This window comes from Pezoporus flaviventris, unplaced genomic scaffold, assembly GCF_033815535.1.
Source record: "Pezoporus flaviventris isolate CSIRO_AGI_PZ_B2104156 unplaced genomic scaffold, CSIRO_AGI_Pfla_v1 ptg000002l, whole genome shotgun sequence".
Classification (NCBI taxonomy): domain Eukaryota; kingdom Metazoa; phylum Chordata; class Aves; order Psittaciformes; family Psittacidae; genus Pezoporus; species Pezoporus flaviventris.
The window spans coordinates 61,298,817-61,315,998 of record NW_026892550.1 but is presented as its reverse complement, the minus strand read 5'-3'; the positions used below and the strand labels follow the sequence as shown (position 1 = coordinate 61,315,998).

The following is a 17,182-nucleotide window of genomic DNA, read 5'->3' as shown; positions in this document are numbered from 1 at the left end:
TGTACTACTGTACAGCTTTGATACTTTAACTTTTGCTTTTTCATACAAGGTATTTAAAAGATTTTACTGGTGTTCATAGCCACGAGAATAAGCACACAGAAAATGTCTATGCAGAATCAACACTTAATGTTTTAGTGTAATACAATAACAGAGTCAAGTTAACACTACGGGCTATTGCGTCCAAAAGCTGTAATATCGAACAGGTGTAGAAGTTGACTGACTCTGTTCAGAGCATATGCTCTCCCTCGCACTGGAGTAAAGCAAGCACTTCCATGAGTTATTGTGTGAGAATTCTCCAGTGTTTACTTCATACATGTGGGGTAATTTGGGGAAAACAAGGGAAGAAAACTGGAACTTCAGCTGAGCTAATCTGCAGCCATGCTACTGAATAGTTATGCTAGCCACTGATGTGTTCACGAAAATTGTGGCAAACATCTCTCTCATGGCTATTTGGAGTGAGAAGGACCTTTGACTGCCTTCCCCCTCATGAAATGTGTGCTAGAAACTTGTTAATGAAAGTACACAAAATGGCCTTAAATTATATGATTTAAGATCATTTTGCCTAGAGCATTTGTCACCCTCGCATCAGTTTTAATCTGATGAATCCTTGGTGAAAGCAAAGAGATACAAGCCCAGTACAGTGAGAGCTCTGACAGTCCTTCAGCGCACTGCTCCATGAGGCTGTTATGACCTGAGATCAGAAGAGCCATTTAAAATCATTACACACAGGTATGCGTCACTAGGCCAGATCCATTTCAGGAATTATTTTACTGCAGTCAGTGAACAGACAGGGATGGTTAATCTTGATAATTAACTGTAGTTTACACTGTGATGCAATTAACACTTTTTCATGTGAATGAATTACATTTTTAATGAGAAGAGATTACTGTGTAATCCCATTTTTATTTCATACTTATGGTGTATACTTTGTTCTTGGAAATACTGTTAATATTCTCTTTAACCACATTATGTACAATAATGCATCTCCCTTTTGATTTATAATATATGCTTATGAGACTAAAAGCATGTTAGATTAATAGAGCCACTGTCAATTAAAACACTCCTCCAAAAATGCAGTTTATGGGTACATCAAAGTCTCTTGAAAAAGATCAGCCCTGGAAGGTTCTGGGGGAACAATCTGGGGCTATTTTAGTCATTAGGGAGCTGAACTCTGAGCTCTCACTACTCAGCACAATTCATAGCTGCCTAAATAGCTTTATAATTCAAGAATTTCATCTCATCTGAAGTGTCAAAGTAGAATATGAATAAAGGAGTGACCTTTGTTCAGTAACTCAAGCCATAAAACTCATGTGTTTGGACACTGAAGCAACTGCAAGCTTCCCTGTGAGCAATCCCACCACACACAAACGGGCACATCCTGTATATGAAGAGACATCAGATTTATCTCGGCTTGAATGCATTACAGGGTGAAGATGAATCTCCGAAAGGAAAATCTGTGGTTTTCTTTGCCAAATATATGCATGAAGAAAACACCCTTAGGTCCTGACATTATTCGTCCATCATGAATAGCCAAAGTCCTAGTTTGTACACATTTCCTGCAAAAATATGTCTTTTCAGGCAGGTGTATTTTACCAGAAGAAATTTCCTCACGATAAAAAGCAAAAAATCATTAGACCATTTGTTGTCTCTCTAAAATGCTACTTTTTTGTATCTCTACTTAGCAGTAGCTGTGATATGGGTTTTATTGATTTTCATTTAAATAAAAGAATTTTTAAAATAAATTTTATGAAGAAAGCAAATTCTTTTAATGAAAAGATTAAAGAAGATCCCATTTAACTAACGCAACACAAACTACTTCAGAATTATATTACTAAAAGTAAATTTTCTATTCATATTTCAGACACAGTTCTCATAAACCAGATATACACAAAATAATCCTTTGTAGCTTTTGCTTAAAGATGCCCCTGGCCCCAAAAAATATCTGTGTACTAGACAAAGTATGCATGCAGCAACTGGCAGCTTTGTTATACTTAAAAAGAAAGAAAACTACAGAAGGATGTGCAGTGTGGTATGATGAGGAGATAAGAGATTTTTAGATTTTCTGCATTTTCTCTGTGAGGCTGTGTTGGCAATGTTCATATTAATTTAATTCTGTGACTACGTTTCTTCAGTAAGTATTCAGTCCTGCTGTAGCAGATGATTGGGGATTGCGTTGGCAGAAGAAGCTTCAGTTTTCATTTTTACATTCTGCTGTTGGTCATTTAAGGCACATTCAAGGAATGTGCATATTAATAGAAAAGGCACTTCAAGCATGTAGCTGCTCTTGCTTCTCTCGCTACTGCATGAGGGATGCCTTCATTTACATCACTGGAATGTAGAACTAGTTTCAGAAGAGTAAGATCCGGCCCATGAGGCCTGAGTCCTTGCAGGCTCAGAGCCACATCTAGTTATTCATCAATGCCAATGGGTTGTGGACGCACAGAGAGGCTCAGAGAGGACTCACTACCACTGTACAGACCCGGGTAAAAGGTAGCTAAGCAGAAAGAATCATATTGGGCCAGTAAGGGTACAATAAATAAAAGGATCTGATCTGTAATGGGCATCTCCACTTGGATATTTTGCAATGGGTACTATGTTCATCAAGCATCCCTTGAGTAGTGGACACTTTTGTTTAAAGAAAGGAAGCCTGTATGCTGCAAGAGCAACTGCTGATGGCTGTGCTGCTACAAATCCTGTCTACTGACAGTATCAGAAATGTTTGCTGAACACAAGTGCTGTCCACAAGATCCAGAGTCACAAAACTGTACTTGAGGAAGAATACACAGAGTGCGCACAGGTTAATGTCAATGTTCGGGTGAATTTGAAGGTAGGATATTTGCCCAAGAGAAAATTCAGGCATTTCTGAATTTTTATCTTGAACTGGAACAAGAAGGCAGCATTTCTTAATTTGCTACTGAATTTTCCCAAAACTCAGGGAGAACAGATTTCGAACAATTCAACATAAATATAACAGTACAGAAGCAATCTTTGAAAATAATAAACTTTTATTTATTTTTTTTTTAGTATCATCAATCTGTAATTAATTACTGGAACTGTGAATATGCTGACATCTGGAAGGGCTGTACAAGGTAGTTCTGAGAATAGGAAAGTAGAGATATGTCTGAGTAACACTCAAAATAAAGCCTCATTACCTACAGCTGTTCTTTTCCACTGGAAGTAGTAACGAAGTAGAACTCATCTTTTCTTTATGACATTTCTTTTAATGTCAGTTAAATGGAAGAGATGCCAAAGTTTCTCAATGGAGTTTCTTCTGCCAAATTACACAGACACCATCCTCATGAAAATCAGTATTAAAAAGTGAGGAACCAATCATAAAAGACCCCTACAAAAACCATAGATACCCATTCCACATTTTAGTGCATGGTAAACTGCTGCTAGAGTTTCTCAGCAGGAATCATCAATATAGCCCCAAGAGACCGAATGACATCTTTGTGACTGGCTATTTATCTCTATCTCACTTACGTCAGGAAAATTTGTACTAAAAGCATAACAAATGATTCTTGAGTTTGTAATACCTAATTCATGTGATAAAACTAACTGCTCAATGATATATTAATGTCAATCTCAGTTAAACTGGTCCAATTTTGTTTCAGTTGCTCCCAGAAATGAATGTCACCTTATAAACTGTATTCATTTGGAATGCATTGAGTATAACGCAGTACAATGTTACCTTCCAACACCAATTTACAATGGTTTTAGTGTATATATGTGTTAGTATGTCAATCTGTACCAGCCCTTTAGCTAGTAAGGAATTAAACCACTAAGATTAACGAAAGCTTTTAAAAGCTTTTCTCTTCAGCTACATCAGTGTAAGAACAGAGATTGAATCTGTGAACCCTTTTTTAAGTGGGGGCAGTTGTTAATACAGTGCAGGGAAATAGAGATGAATGCTGCAGTTTGAGAAAGAGGAGAGGAAAAATGATCAAGGCATATTTCATTGAAGAAGACTAAGCAAGAAAACACCTGAAGCAGCCATATTCTTGCTGGCCCTTTATATTGTTCTGGTTCATATGAATTTACAGAGTTGTGACATCAAATGAATGAAGAACACATACTTGGAAGAGAAAAGTTACTTTCTGAGGAAGGGAGAAAGAAGTATATCCTTTGCAGGGGGTGAAGGAGAAATGTATGTAGACAAAGAGTGAGAAACACCTGTGCGGAAGAAAGTGGGAACCATGAAGAACTTACAGGATTAAAAAGAGACTGTAACAAATGTTGCATGAAAGAGGAGAAAAATCCTTAGGGATTCAGGACATGGTTTAGAAAAGAAGAAATGAAGCTTAACCAAAGACTGTTTTGGTCATATGAAAAAGAGAATGAAAATAGGTGGCAAATAGGTTGAATGAAATTTAAAAAAATATTAACATTCAAAGGATTCCATGACAGTTTTTTGATAAAGATTCTCGTATAGAGCATGGCTCTGACTGCAAGTGTAAACAGGGCTGTCTGCAGGATGCCCAGATTCATCTCATTGTCCTACCACACAAGCTCTCTTAAGCAGCCTTTGTGTGATCTCGTTTAGAATTACAGTTTTTAAATAAAAGAATTTCCCAGTCTGGAGGCTGCTAAATGACAGGTGTAAATGAAGCAAAAGGACATTGCTTTTATGAGAGTTAGAAGCTGCAGGCCGATTTGTATGAGTTTGAATTTGGTCTGGCTTGCAAATAGATGGAAACTATTAAATGGCAGTGTTAATTTTGAAAAAGGGACTTAGACATTTTTAAGCTTTTAAGTAAGTGAAAAAATAGTACTGAGGTATATCAATTTTTCATGCATGTCAGGGGCAGATATTACTTCTGAGCCTTATGTAATGTTTCAAATACATACATTTCAGAACTGACCATTTAGCTGAATGATCAAGTTAAACACATATATCCAAGACAATGGGGCATAGTGACTGGTTTAGGACTGGGTAAGTCAACAATTAAGTGCTGTCAAGATTTCCTGGAGAATATAGAGAAAAATTCAGCGCTTCTTTAACCTTAAAATCATCCCATCCCTTCCACAAAACAAGAGAAATTTTCCTAGTAATTGTGTTACAGTTTGCTAGGTGTCACGAGGACTGTTGATAAGTAGTAAACTCATAGGATAAAAGAAACTGGCCACCTCTGAAAAAGGTTGGTCCCTATTTCACTATATGAAAAAAGATAAATTGGTTGCAGACAGAACACTGAGATACAAAATCAAACTTTAGAATCTCTGCCTTAACATGAATATGCCAAAAGTAGCACCCAAACTATTGTCATGGTGATTTCAGGAAGATGATACTACTTTATAACAGCTCTCTGCATTCTGCAACCTTGGTTTCCCTGCAGTTACCATCTCTACTGTCTTATGAAACAATCTCCAAGTCTTTTTTGCATATCTCATTTGCGTGGATGCTGGTCCAATATGTTTCCTGCTGCCTGTGTATGTTTCCTCAGTATCTTAGTTTGTGAGTGATTACTTGCTGAACAGGGCTTCACATGTTGTTGATCACAGTGTGTAAATGGTTACGGCCAGTGAGGGCATAAAAATATATGGAATCGCAACAATTTATTATGCAAAAATGTGACTTTTAGAACCAGATCAAGCACATTTTCCTCTGTGAATATGATACAGCGGTGTCTCCCCTGCCCCACTAACTGCAGAGAAACTAATTTTGTTTTCCATTTTATACAACATTTCAGGGAGCATGTTGTGACTAAATGTCTTTCCCAGTTTGTTCTATATGTTTATTCTGTGAAGGTTTATAGAGTAAAGCAGCTCTATGGCTGCTCCAGCAAAAGTGCCAGGGTAAGCAAAGGAAACTTTCACTGTCCCCCAGTTAAACTCACATTTTTGCAGACATGTCCCCTCAGATCGTAGGGTTGACACTAAACTTTGCACATTGTGTTTCCTTCCTCAGTTCACATTCATGCAGCAGAATTATTTAGATAAGCTCAGATTTCCCTGATTTGGAATGGGAGAGAAAAGTGTATGGTGCTGCCAGGCAGAAGATTATATCTTCGTTTTGGTGGAGGTTTCATGCTCTTTAGAGAGACTGTGGTTGTGGCTGTCACTCTCTGCCACACTCAGAGGCTTTTATTATTGTCCCTGTCAGTTAGCAGCCCAAGGTTACTGCCAGCTCTCTGTCAGCGCTTTGATTTTTGTCAGCTATGGCCAGGTCCTTTTAGTTATCTGCTATCTTTTCAGCTTTGTTCAGCCTGAGCTCTACTTGTCTACTAATTAGCTCTTTGGAGATTTCCCTTTTAAAACTCACTATCACAGAGGACAGGAACCGTTCAAAAGTTTTGTGCTTCATAGAAATTCCGTATTCATCCACATTCCATACAGCCATCTTTTTAAAATTAAAAGTGGCAGGTCAGGCCAATTTAAGGTATATAAGCAGCACAGACTGTAAAAAGATACCTTTAGGTTCTTGATCAGGTATGTAGATGAATGACAGAAAAAGAAAAAAGGTTTGCACTGAAAGGACCAGCGTGTACAAATAAAAAAGAAACTATCATTCTGTGTAACGTATTCTCATTTTCTTTATCTTCTGGTGTGCAAATATTGTGCTAGCTGAATATAAAAGTAGCACAACTTTAGGGTACAAAAAAAAACCCACACTGTAACAACATCAAGAGTGGTCTTACATCAAGGAGGGCCCTGAGGATGTCTTTGTTGTCAACTTCAGAAGAAAAGAGAGGAACAGAAGAGGAAACTGGCAGAAGGAATAGATGCCAAAGAGAACTCAAAGGATTAGGTCCGGGTGAGGTGATCGGTATTCGAAAACAGTCTGCCTTCTGGCTCTGATCTGAGGGAATAGGCTGGCAGCAAAGCCAGAGGGCATAACAGCACAAACACACCTTCAGCACACTGCTGGAGGCTTGCCTCAGTGCCTTAAAAATTGTGGTAGCAATTAGAAATAAACATATATAGGAGCAATAGGTGAAAGTGTTCTATTTATGAAAAAAGTCCTCTTTTTACATAATAGTCTACTTGCATCTTTTTTTCCTTCTTTTTTTGCCACTTACTACGTTTTTCTTGTGGTATCTCATCAATGCTGTAAGTTGCGCCTACATTGCACTTACATAGTGTTAATGCCTGGAAGATGAAAGTAAAAACCTTTGAATATATTAATGCTATAACACAGATGTCTTACTTTCTATACTCCTTTTTTAGAAATATGGTGTGGTTAATAATGATGCAGATTGTGCTGGATGGATGAGCAGATGAAACAGGGGAATACAGATTAAATAAAAATTTCTTCAAAGCTTACGTTTGCTTCATAATTTAACTTCTGTACTTGTCATGATAGTAGTAGGTAGGTGCAACCATGCATAATCACATTGTTCTAAAATATCCTGGTGAAACAGAACAAACCTAATCTAAACAGCAGTGCCACACTTGTTCAGGTCACTGGGAAAAAGTGTAATTAGGAAATGTCATCTTGGCTCCATGGTTGAAGGTAATTAGAAATCTATAGTTACAATAAAAAGTATACAAACAATTTTACAGTTGGGTACCAAACATTTATTACTGAAGGAAAGACTGCAAAGAGATCATGAAACAGTCTGTCCAGATCTCCTTTTCTAACACAACATCTCATGCAATTTGCACCTGGTTTCTTATTTTTCTGCTTTCATATATGTCTTTTGCATTGGACACAGAAAGAAATACAGATTTGGCAGCTTTTGCTTTGCTAATGGGAAAGTTCCCTTCTTAGGTCACTGCTAACCTGGGTGATGTCTGACCAGCATGTGGTAACTGCCCCCTTAGAGCACTTACACTTCTATCTGAGATCTGTTTTCATTCTTTAGAGCTCATGTTTTCAATGACCCAAGTATCACAAGGAGTCAATTTGCCATGTAAATGGGGTCCTTAGCTCCTGATGTCTGGCCAGACTGACAGAACAACAAACATATAGTTGTTTCTTGTTCTTTACATCAGGTGTTTTCAGCCTCTCTTAAAAGTGCCTCATAACTGGTCTGGTTGATAGATTTAGAGGTTTTACACTTTTTTTCTCTTGAAGTTCGAAAATTTCAGACATATTCTATTACAATTTTATAATTCTGCTGTTCTCAAGATTGTATATACACCATAATCTTTTCCTTGTTGGATTAATCTAAGTTAAGCAATATTAGTGGTATAAAAGGAACACCAGTATTTTAGCTGCATGCGTTGAAAGCATTTGGAAGCCACTCCTAATATTTTTGAGAAAAAAATCTGGTTAGTCATGCTCATTTTCAAATTGATTCACAATCTTCAAATTGCAAAATTGAACTGGCCAAATTTTGCATTTGAAAAGCCAATTCATGACTTTCATAATGTGCATTCCATTGATAACAGCAGGTTTGATATGGAAGCTACCTGGTGTCCTTTACGGAGAAGGAGTGCCCCAGACACATTCTCTCTGACACCACATTATTTGTTTGTGAATCTAGGATTTGTACAATAAACAGATGGTCACTTACTTCCAGTTACACACTGGATGCACCAAATGGAAACAGTTATGTCTGCATTGCATCTTTGTTCAAGTGACACCTTAAATGCTTGGAAGCAATATAGTCCTGAAAACTTACAGATATTAATAGTCTCTTAGTCTCTCCTTCCTTACTAGGAAGATGATATACTTCAGGTACAGGCAGCTGTCACATTGCTTTAGCCTTCCCAGGATCAAGTTATACTCATAACAGGCAGCAAGTGACCCCTGTATAACACTGTTGTCAGTCATTGCTTCTCTGTTTTTCCCTTTATTTTAGTCACGCTGCCCTAGCTTGCTCTGAGAAGCAATAGGATGTTGCAGACATGATCTGCCTTAGTTTCTGCTAACTTCAAATTACTATACCTGAGCAAGCTGATTCACCCAGATATCTATCCAAATGAGTCCTCTTAGCATATTTGGCTGGCAGCATTAATATTCTTTTACAGCAAACTTAATCGACATTGTCTCTCTCAGCCATGCATTTCTGCTCTGTAGTGTGGAGATTAGGGTAAGTAATTGCTTGCTTAACACAAAAATACCTGCTTGCAAAACAGCCTGTGCATTTGCCAGCCAACTCAGATATTATTTCCTCAATTGTAGGCATCTGTTATTGAGCTCATGTCTGTACTACCTTGTTTAAATGAATTGCTCTATGTAAATGTATTTTGTCATTTTTTTTACCAGCTGTCATGCTCCTTACCAGACTCAAGGGCTGTGCCTCTTCACTGAGTTTTTCCACTTGATTATACTGAAATCATTTAATGCATCAGTTGAATCATTTAATCTAGTTCTTGTACTGCATATCTGACAGATATTGCAGTCCTTGAAGTACCTCTCAGTAATCTTTTAGTAGCTTTGTTCCAAGGTGCATACTTTGCTTTGACTGATTTTATTTCTTTGGTGTTTATTTTATGGCTTGTTTGTCCTATTATAATAACTGAGACAATGCATGCCCTTCAGTAATTCAGCTGGCCAAAATCAGGGCGAGGATTCATACAGTATTGTGGTTACCAATGCACCTGCAGCATGGTTGGGATTTGCCTGAGAAATGCCTTATTGACTAGATACTGGCAGATTGGCTCTACTGGACAGCAACAGAAAGAAGAAAGGGTCCCAAGAAAAATAGTCACTAGAAGCACATTACATCACCATCAAAACAATCAGTTCATGTTGAAACCCTCCCCTAGGAAGGAGAATGCTATCAGTGAGGCAGTACAGAAGGAACTTTATATCTCCGGCCTTAATGATTTAAAAAGGTACCCCCTCTCCTCCAAAACATAAAAATCTTTTACCACTGTCTGAAGTCCCTGCATCTGCATTCCAAGACTTGGGTGGTGTGGTCAGAGCATTTGCCAGTGAAGACTGAGGCAAAGAAGTCATTAAGAACCTCAGCCTTCTCCAAATCCAGGGTAGCCAGTTCTCCTGATAGCTTCCAAAGAGGACCCGCGTTGTCCTTAGTCTGCTTTTATTCACAATGTACCTACAGAATCCCTTCTTGTTATCTTTCACATCCTTAGCCATTTCATTCTAACTGGGCCTCAGCTTTCCTAACTTGGTCCCTTGCTTAAATACCTTAATAGAAGCATTTTATTTCAACAATATGCCGGAAGGAAGGAATGCCATCCAGAGGGGCCCTGACACGCTTGTGAGGTGGGCTGATGCCAACCTTACGAAGTTTAACCACATGCCAAGTGCAAGGTCCTACACCTGGGTCGGAGCAATCCCAGGCACAGCTACAGGTTGGGCAGAGAAGAGATTCAGAGCAGCCCTGCAGAGAAGGACTTGGGGGTGTTGGTCGATGAGAAAATGAACATGAGCCAGCTTCAGTGTGCACTCACAGCCCAGAAAGCCAACCGTATCCTGGGCTGCATCAAAAGGAGCGTGATCAGCAGGTCAAAGGAGGTGATCCTGCCCCTCTCCTCTGCTCTTGTGAGACCTCACCTGGAGTATTGTGTGCAGTTCTGGTGTCCTCAACATCAAAAGGACATGGAACTGTTGGAACAAGTCCAGAGGAGGCCACGAGGATGATCAGGGGACTGGAGCACCCCCCACATGAAGATAGGCTGAGAAAGTTGGGTCTGTTCAGCCTGGAGAAGAGAAGGCTGCGTGGAGACCTCATAGCAGCCTTCCAGTATCTGAAGGGGGACTATAGGGATGCGGGGGAGGGACTCTTCATTAGAGACTGTAGTGACAGGACAAAGGGTAATGGGTTAAAACTTAAACAGGGGAAGTTTAGATTGGATATAAGGAAGAAGTTCTTTCCTGTTAGGGTGGTGAGGCACTGGAATGGGTTGCCCAGGGAATGCTCCATCCCTGGCAGTGTTCAAGGTCAGGTTGGACAGAGCCTTGGGTGACATGGTTTAGCGTGAGGTGTCCCTGCCCATGGCAGTGGGGTTGGAACTAGATGACCTTAAGGTCCTTTCCAACCCTAACTGTTCTATGATTCTATGATTCTGTTAATAGTCTTGGCCATTAAAAAAAAGAAATCCAGAATCTGATCCAAGTTAAATAAAATCACTGATACCTGCCTAAGTTTGCAGACAACTTTATTAATATTTGTGAGAAGAACTTATTTATTAGTCTATTTACTGTTTTAGATGACAAGCAAATCCCATCCCAGCAGTAGAACAGAAATAGGAAAGGCAAGGAAAAGGAAAGGAAACCCAAAATACTACTCCTATTATTCCTAAAGGGCCACTGTCTTGGGAGAGGTTTCTCTGGTTATTTCTCCAAAAGTTTGCCTTCACTTTGAGTGTGTGCATACTAAGGGCCATAAGGTGGTCAGGGAACAGAAGTGAACCATGTCACACTGCTGGAATCAGGGCCCTTCCCATGTCACAGGCAAAGCAAAGCTCCCATGGACAAAATTCATGTTGTTTTTCTACCTGCCATATTTGAAGTGCAATATGGGCCATTTACTGTGAAGGGAATAGCTGTCTAGGGGAAGGACAGGCAGACAGGATCATGTTAACACTAAACTCATTTTCTTCCCAAGAGCTTCATTAAAGAGAACAGACAGTATTTCTTCAGGGCTTTAACATATACTGAAATCCCCCAAATCCATTTTTGAGAGATATAGCTGTTAACAGCCTTACTTTATAGAGAGGCAAGACGAAGTCAGAAATTTTGACTAAACATTTGTTAGTGGTCTTCATTTTAGGTCCCTTGGATTTTGGAAGTTTTATATTTCTTCCTGCTGTCTTCCTCCTTCCTTTAAAAGGTGCTGGGCTCCCATGACTACAGCTAAGAAAAGTTGTGCCAATGCTCAGCATCACAGAAAATTAAACTCAAATGACTTCAGGTAGAAGGCCAAGTGTTAAAAGTTTCAGTGCAAGAAACTGGACTCTCAGCATCTTACCCAGGTCTTTGAGATTCGATTTCCTCTAGCTCAGCACTTCTGCACCAGAAATTCACAGTGCTGCCACCATGTATCTGTGTGAGTGCAAAATATCTTCAATAGAAAAGGCCAAAGGGCAAACAGCTGCCTCATAATACTTTGAAATTCAGTCTTCGAAGTGATGAATGGTTATAGGGACATCTACAGTCTTTCAAAAGGACAAGAGCCTGCTTTGCTCATTCTCTGAGCTTATCAGGAATGGACCACTCCAAACTGAAAACCTGCAGCCATGGCTAGTGCTTTGATGAACACAGGGACAACGAATGGGCCCTGCAGCCAGGATCAGCATTATGGTAACATTATTATTTAGCTTTAGCTGCCCAGACTGCAGGTAGAGCCTCTTCCCATCCTTATTGCAAAGACTTCATACACATGTTCTAAGCAACAGCTGTTGCATTACTCTCTTGGAAATAACATATGTTACAGAAGTCTCACCCCCCCCCTCTCATGGCTGTTTTCACATGTTTTTACTCTATACTAAATCAGTTTTATGTCCTTCTTTTCTCTTTAAAAATTAGTGTTTTATTTCTTCAAAGACTGAAGCCACTCTGCAAGGTGAAGAGTATAGTGGAGAGAAGGCACAGCCAGAATTTAGGAAGCTTGAGAGTTTTCCACATCACCATTTTTTTCCTGGCTGTGAGTGCAGGAGAATAATTAAGATTCTTACAATTAATAAAATTGGGTATCTGTGTAACTTCTGACTGTCTGTATGCAATGATTCATTAAAAATGGTGATTTATCTGGTTTGTAGTACAAAGATGAAGTGACATGCTTTACTTTTTTTAAGCAGTTAAAAATCATCCCTCAGTAAATACAGTATTTTGCTTGACTGGGTTTTTACTTCCTAAGTCATCCAAACCTCACTGACATGGGACTACATAGCAGAAATTATTATCACAATTTTGTCTTTGCTGATTTGGTAAATAAGGGCAGGAGCTTCTTTGTATTTTGTAACTACCAGCAAGATTTTACAAGCTTAACAGTGGCCTTGAGCAGCCTCTGTGTCAGACTAAATGATGCAGCACAACTTGAAGCTGAGGTCCCCACATTTCTTTCGTTCCAGGCCTGTTTTAAAAGTCATTTGTGCTGTAATGTTTACAGAAAGAACCAAAGACAGCTGCTCTGTTATTGGAGACCTGTGGTTGCATTGAGCAGTTGTCTACATCTGCAGATGGGTGGTCTGCAGGTCTTCGTGTTCCACCCTTGCTATCTCAGGCTTTTCTCCTCCCTGCATTCTGTGTCTTGTCTCACAGATCCCAGTGAAGTTGGGGAGAAGCCCAACTGTTCCAGCAGGGCCCAGTGATTTCATAAGTATTTCACTTGAGCAAAGTCCACCTTTGTGAAAATGGAGGATATAACATAAACCCCCTGGATGCTGTTACTCGCCCTCTTTCACTCGAGCAGTGCAGAAACCATTCAGATAAATGCGATTATTTGTAATGAAATTCCTGTGCCTGTGCTATTTACAGTAGAACTTTCAGTTCCAGTTGTAGTTTCCTGATTTAGATCTTTCAGCAGTTCTTGTGTCCTATATAAGATCTGTCAGATCCCTGAACAAATACTACTCCATTTTATAGCAACTGAACTATACTTTAACTTTTGTCCTACAGGACAAAAATCCTGGTTTCACAGGAAATGAGAAGAGGAAAACAAGAAAAAGGAGATAATTCTGAGCTAAATGCAAATAATTAATGGAAGCTGCTAGGAGGGAAAAGAAAGGAGAAAGTGAAGAAATGAACAAGTGAAACAAGAACATTCATCTAATTTAATGTAGGCATGTTTCACCCATGTTACACTAAAAAAGGAATGAGCTTGTTCTCAGCCCTGCAGGACTGATGCATTTGCCGATCAGCTCGCTGTAGGGAAGCAGGAGGGCTGTGGGAGGTCAGGGCTGTTGGCAGTGCGTGATGGCATTCCACCTCCAACCTCTGCCTGTGCAGCGCAAAGAAGCACTCCAAGCCTGAAATGTACCACCCGAGTGACAGTTTACACCCTGACACACTGGTGGTTACAAAAAACTTTTACATCATTCTGAAAGCCATTCTTATTCCAGGAATAACAAAGCAAATAATTGTCAATGGTGTTCTGTGTGACAGCAGAAAGTAATATATTCTTTCAATATTTATAGGTAAAATGTGGCAAGGCCTTACAATACAGAGCACAGTGAAGTGTTACAACAGCCTGTAGATCAGAACAGAACAGAAAGGAATCTCCAAAATGCAGGACTGAAATATATTGCTTTACAGCCAGAGGTATCATTTGAGATGAGCAAAATAAAATGCCAATTGCTACAGTCAGCTCTCTGCAATCACCCATTTCAGTAGACAATCTATCAGCTACCTTCTAGAAATCACCAAATATTGTAACACCAGTAAAACGTGGAGTCACCACAGCGCTTATAAAGCCAGGGATTCTCTTCATCTCACATGCAGAAATCAACCTGACACAACAGCTTGTTATTAGAAATGTATTGAATGTGGATCTCTAGAGCAGGGTCATAGCAAGACATTTTTAATTCCAGGGCAGGTGGGGCTCCCACTCATTTTCCCTCTTGCCCGATCCCTGAGCTGGTCTGTATTACAGCCTTCTGCCAGCACAGAAGTGTCAGAGAGCAAGTGTTGCTCTGGCAGCAGAGGTCATTTGTGTAGCCACAACCTATTCAGACAAAAATCTGCTTTTGTCATCCAGGAATACAGTGTTAAAACAAAACAGTGATTTTTGGTTAAGGGTTTTTTTATTTGGTTTCTAGAAATGGCATCCTTATTTAGTATACTTTCAACATAAACTTGGATTTTTCCTAGTGTAGAAGCAGCCTGCAAGAGTATGCGAGAGCAGCTCCTTTCTTTAGTGAGCATACCTTCTGTACAAGGCACCTTTTGTGTCATTCTGACCTGCCCAGAAGGCAGCAATTCCCACTGGCCAAAACTAATCACCAAGTTGAGGAGCTCTCAGCCTGGAGAGCAGTCAAGCAACCAAGTCAGGCACCTCTGATGAGTGGGCCATTTTACCTGTAGCCATTTAAAGTACTTCTGTATTTCACAACCTGTTTCATCCAGTTGTTGTCACATTAGTGAGCATTATATATGCATTATAGTGCATTCTTGGAGAAGGAACACATCTGCGTTGCCAAACACTAGATACCACAGTCCAGCACCATGTGGTAGTTCCCCTACCACATCCCAGAACAGGTGGAGTGTCCAAAGCCACATTTTCAAGATCTGATTAGATCTCTTTATTGCCAGCTTCACAAATGACTGCAGGTTTTTTATATGGCAAATACTCATTTTCCTTCTGTGTCTGTGATTTAATCTACCTATCTCTGGCTTCTAGACTGATAGATAAATGGGATAAATACACTCAGTTTAACACTAATTCAGAGTTAAACACTTTCCATTCCATGGGTCTACCAGAGAACTTTTAAATGTATTTTATAAAGCGAAGAGGACACACCTTTTCTGGAAGCTACAAAGTCATGTAGAATTTACATGTACGGGTGCATCAGATGATAACAAACTCTTTCAGGATTAGGAAAGTACACGGAGCATACTCAAACGATGCATAGTTTTAACAATGTTTAACAAATATACAAGCTAATAATCAACATGACATTTGATTGTTCTTGTGCCAATTATCAATAGTTCCTTAATCCTTACCCTACTCAGAAATAAAGGAATTTTTGAAAGAGGAAAAGGTCGAATTGTTTTCCAAATTAGAAAGAAGGGGATCCCAAACACTTTAAAATTTATCTGGAAAATGGAATACCTTATGTGGATTCCCTCTGCATGTCCTTCTGGTGACACAGATATAACTTTCTGGGTATAAGAGCAGCATACTCAAGAAGGTAGAGAAGCTCTCATGACTCAAATTCATAGACTACAGAGATTTCCTATCTTCCATATTTAGTTCTGGTGGATTATATTTTGAAAAGCATTTTTGTATCCCAAACAATGTAGTGGAAAATGAGAAGGGTGAAAAGTATAATTAATACCAAGTAGGATATGTAAAAATGCAACTTCCCTGTGCCAGAGAAGCAATGAGTTTCTACCTGGTCCCTTTTGGTCTAAGCTGTTTGATCAGCTTCCCTCAGTCTCTGTGGATGTCCTTATACTAGTCTAATTGAAGGACCCCTGTTCTCTTTTTATTTTTGCTCTATGAAAAATGCATTGGACATGTCTTATAATGAACTTTGATATGGTGAAATGATAATAATGTCCTAATTATATATAAAAATGTAATTACACTTGCTACTATTATAGAAAAACTCCCTTTATAATGAAGTGTTATGTTAGAAAAAAAGATTTCATTATCAATGGATTCCTTTACTTGTTAATTTGGCCTGTGATTCATCGCTTTAATATTAAAAAAAAATTCTAAGTTACTTTTGATGTTTCTCATTTATGGTTCATTTCTCTGCTCTGGCACCTTAAGATGCCAAAAATTACAAACTTATTTAAGATATACTTTAAAATGCACTAGTTCTTTAAAAGGATTATAAGAAAAAAAGGAGCAAGAGGTTTTTTTCTGGTAAAAATATTTTATAATGGAACATGGAACCAGGTTAAATACCATGGCTGTATTCTCACTGACCAGGTGTCTTTGCTGTTAAAACTTCTTTCCTTGACATATTATTAAAGAATAGTAGTACTGAATACCTAAAGTTGTTAATGAAAGGAAGAATAATAGACCATTCAGAAAATAACAGTTCAGTGAAAGACACATCCAGTCACTTCTGAAAGTCACAATAAAAATCTGAACAAAAATAGAAAAGAGGAGAGAGAATGAACATTGTGTGATCTCAAGTCTAATATATCAAAACTGATATGACTTCAGAATAAGAATATTTTCCCTCCTGTACAATTAGAAAAGTACTTCAGGTGTTTCTATGAGCCAGCAAGTTTTCCTCTGCATTATAAGGTAGCAACTGATAATGCAGAGGAAAACTGATAAACCTGCTTAAAAGCCAGAGGGGGAAGGTGACAGTAAAGCAGTGGTTTTCTAATAATTGAGAAAGATAACAATGTTCTGAGCAGGAAAGAACATTTCCCAGCTCAAAACATAATGTTGTTATGAGGTGATAGAATGTCCAACCAACTCTGCTGAACTACATAGTCGCTGTAAAGAGACATCTCCTAAGATTTTTTAAATTGAAAAAAAGGATTTTTAATAAAGTGTATGTCCCAGCTTATATCATCTTTCCAACTACAGATCTTCAGTTTCCTTTTGCATGGAAGACCCTGCCCCTGGTCATTCATCATTTCCTCTTCTTATATTCAAGGTGGCCTCAATAAAAGAGGCTCTGCCCCACTAGCCGCCAG

The 17,182-nt window shown here is 38.9% G+C and overlaps 1 long non-coding RNA gene across 1 annotated transcript in view; it reads left to right on the top strand.

Annotated features, from left to right (window-relative positions):
- The window catches only part of LOC133275589 (uncharacterized), a 73,510-nt gene that overhangs the window by 36,083 nt on the left and 20,245 nt on the right, over positions 1–17,182 (top strand). Inside the window, exon 3 of the long non-coding RNA XR_009745611.1 lies at positions 13,996–14,119. This is a non-coding gene — a long non-coding RNA (uncharacterized LOC133275589). The remainder of the gene's footprint in view (positions 1–13,995; positions 14,120–17,182) is intronic.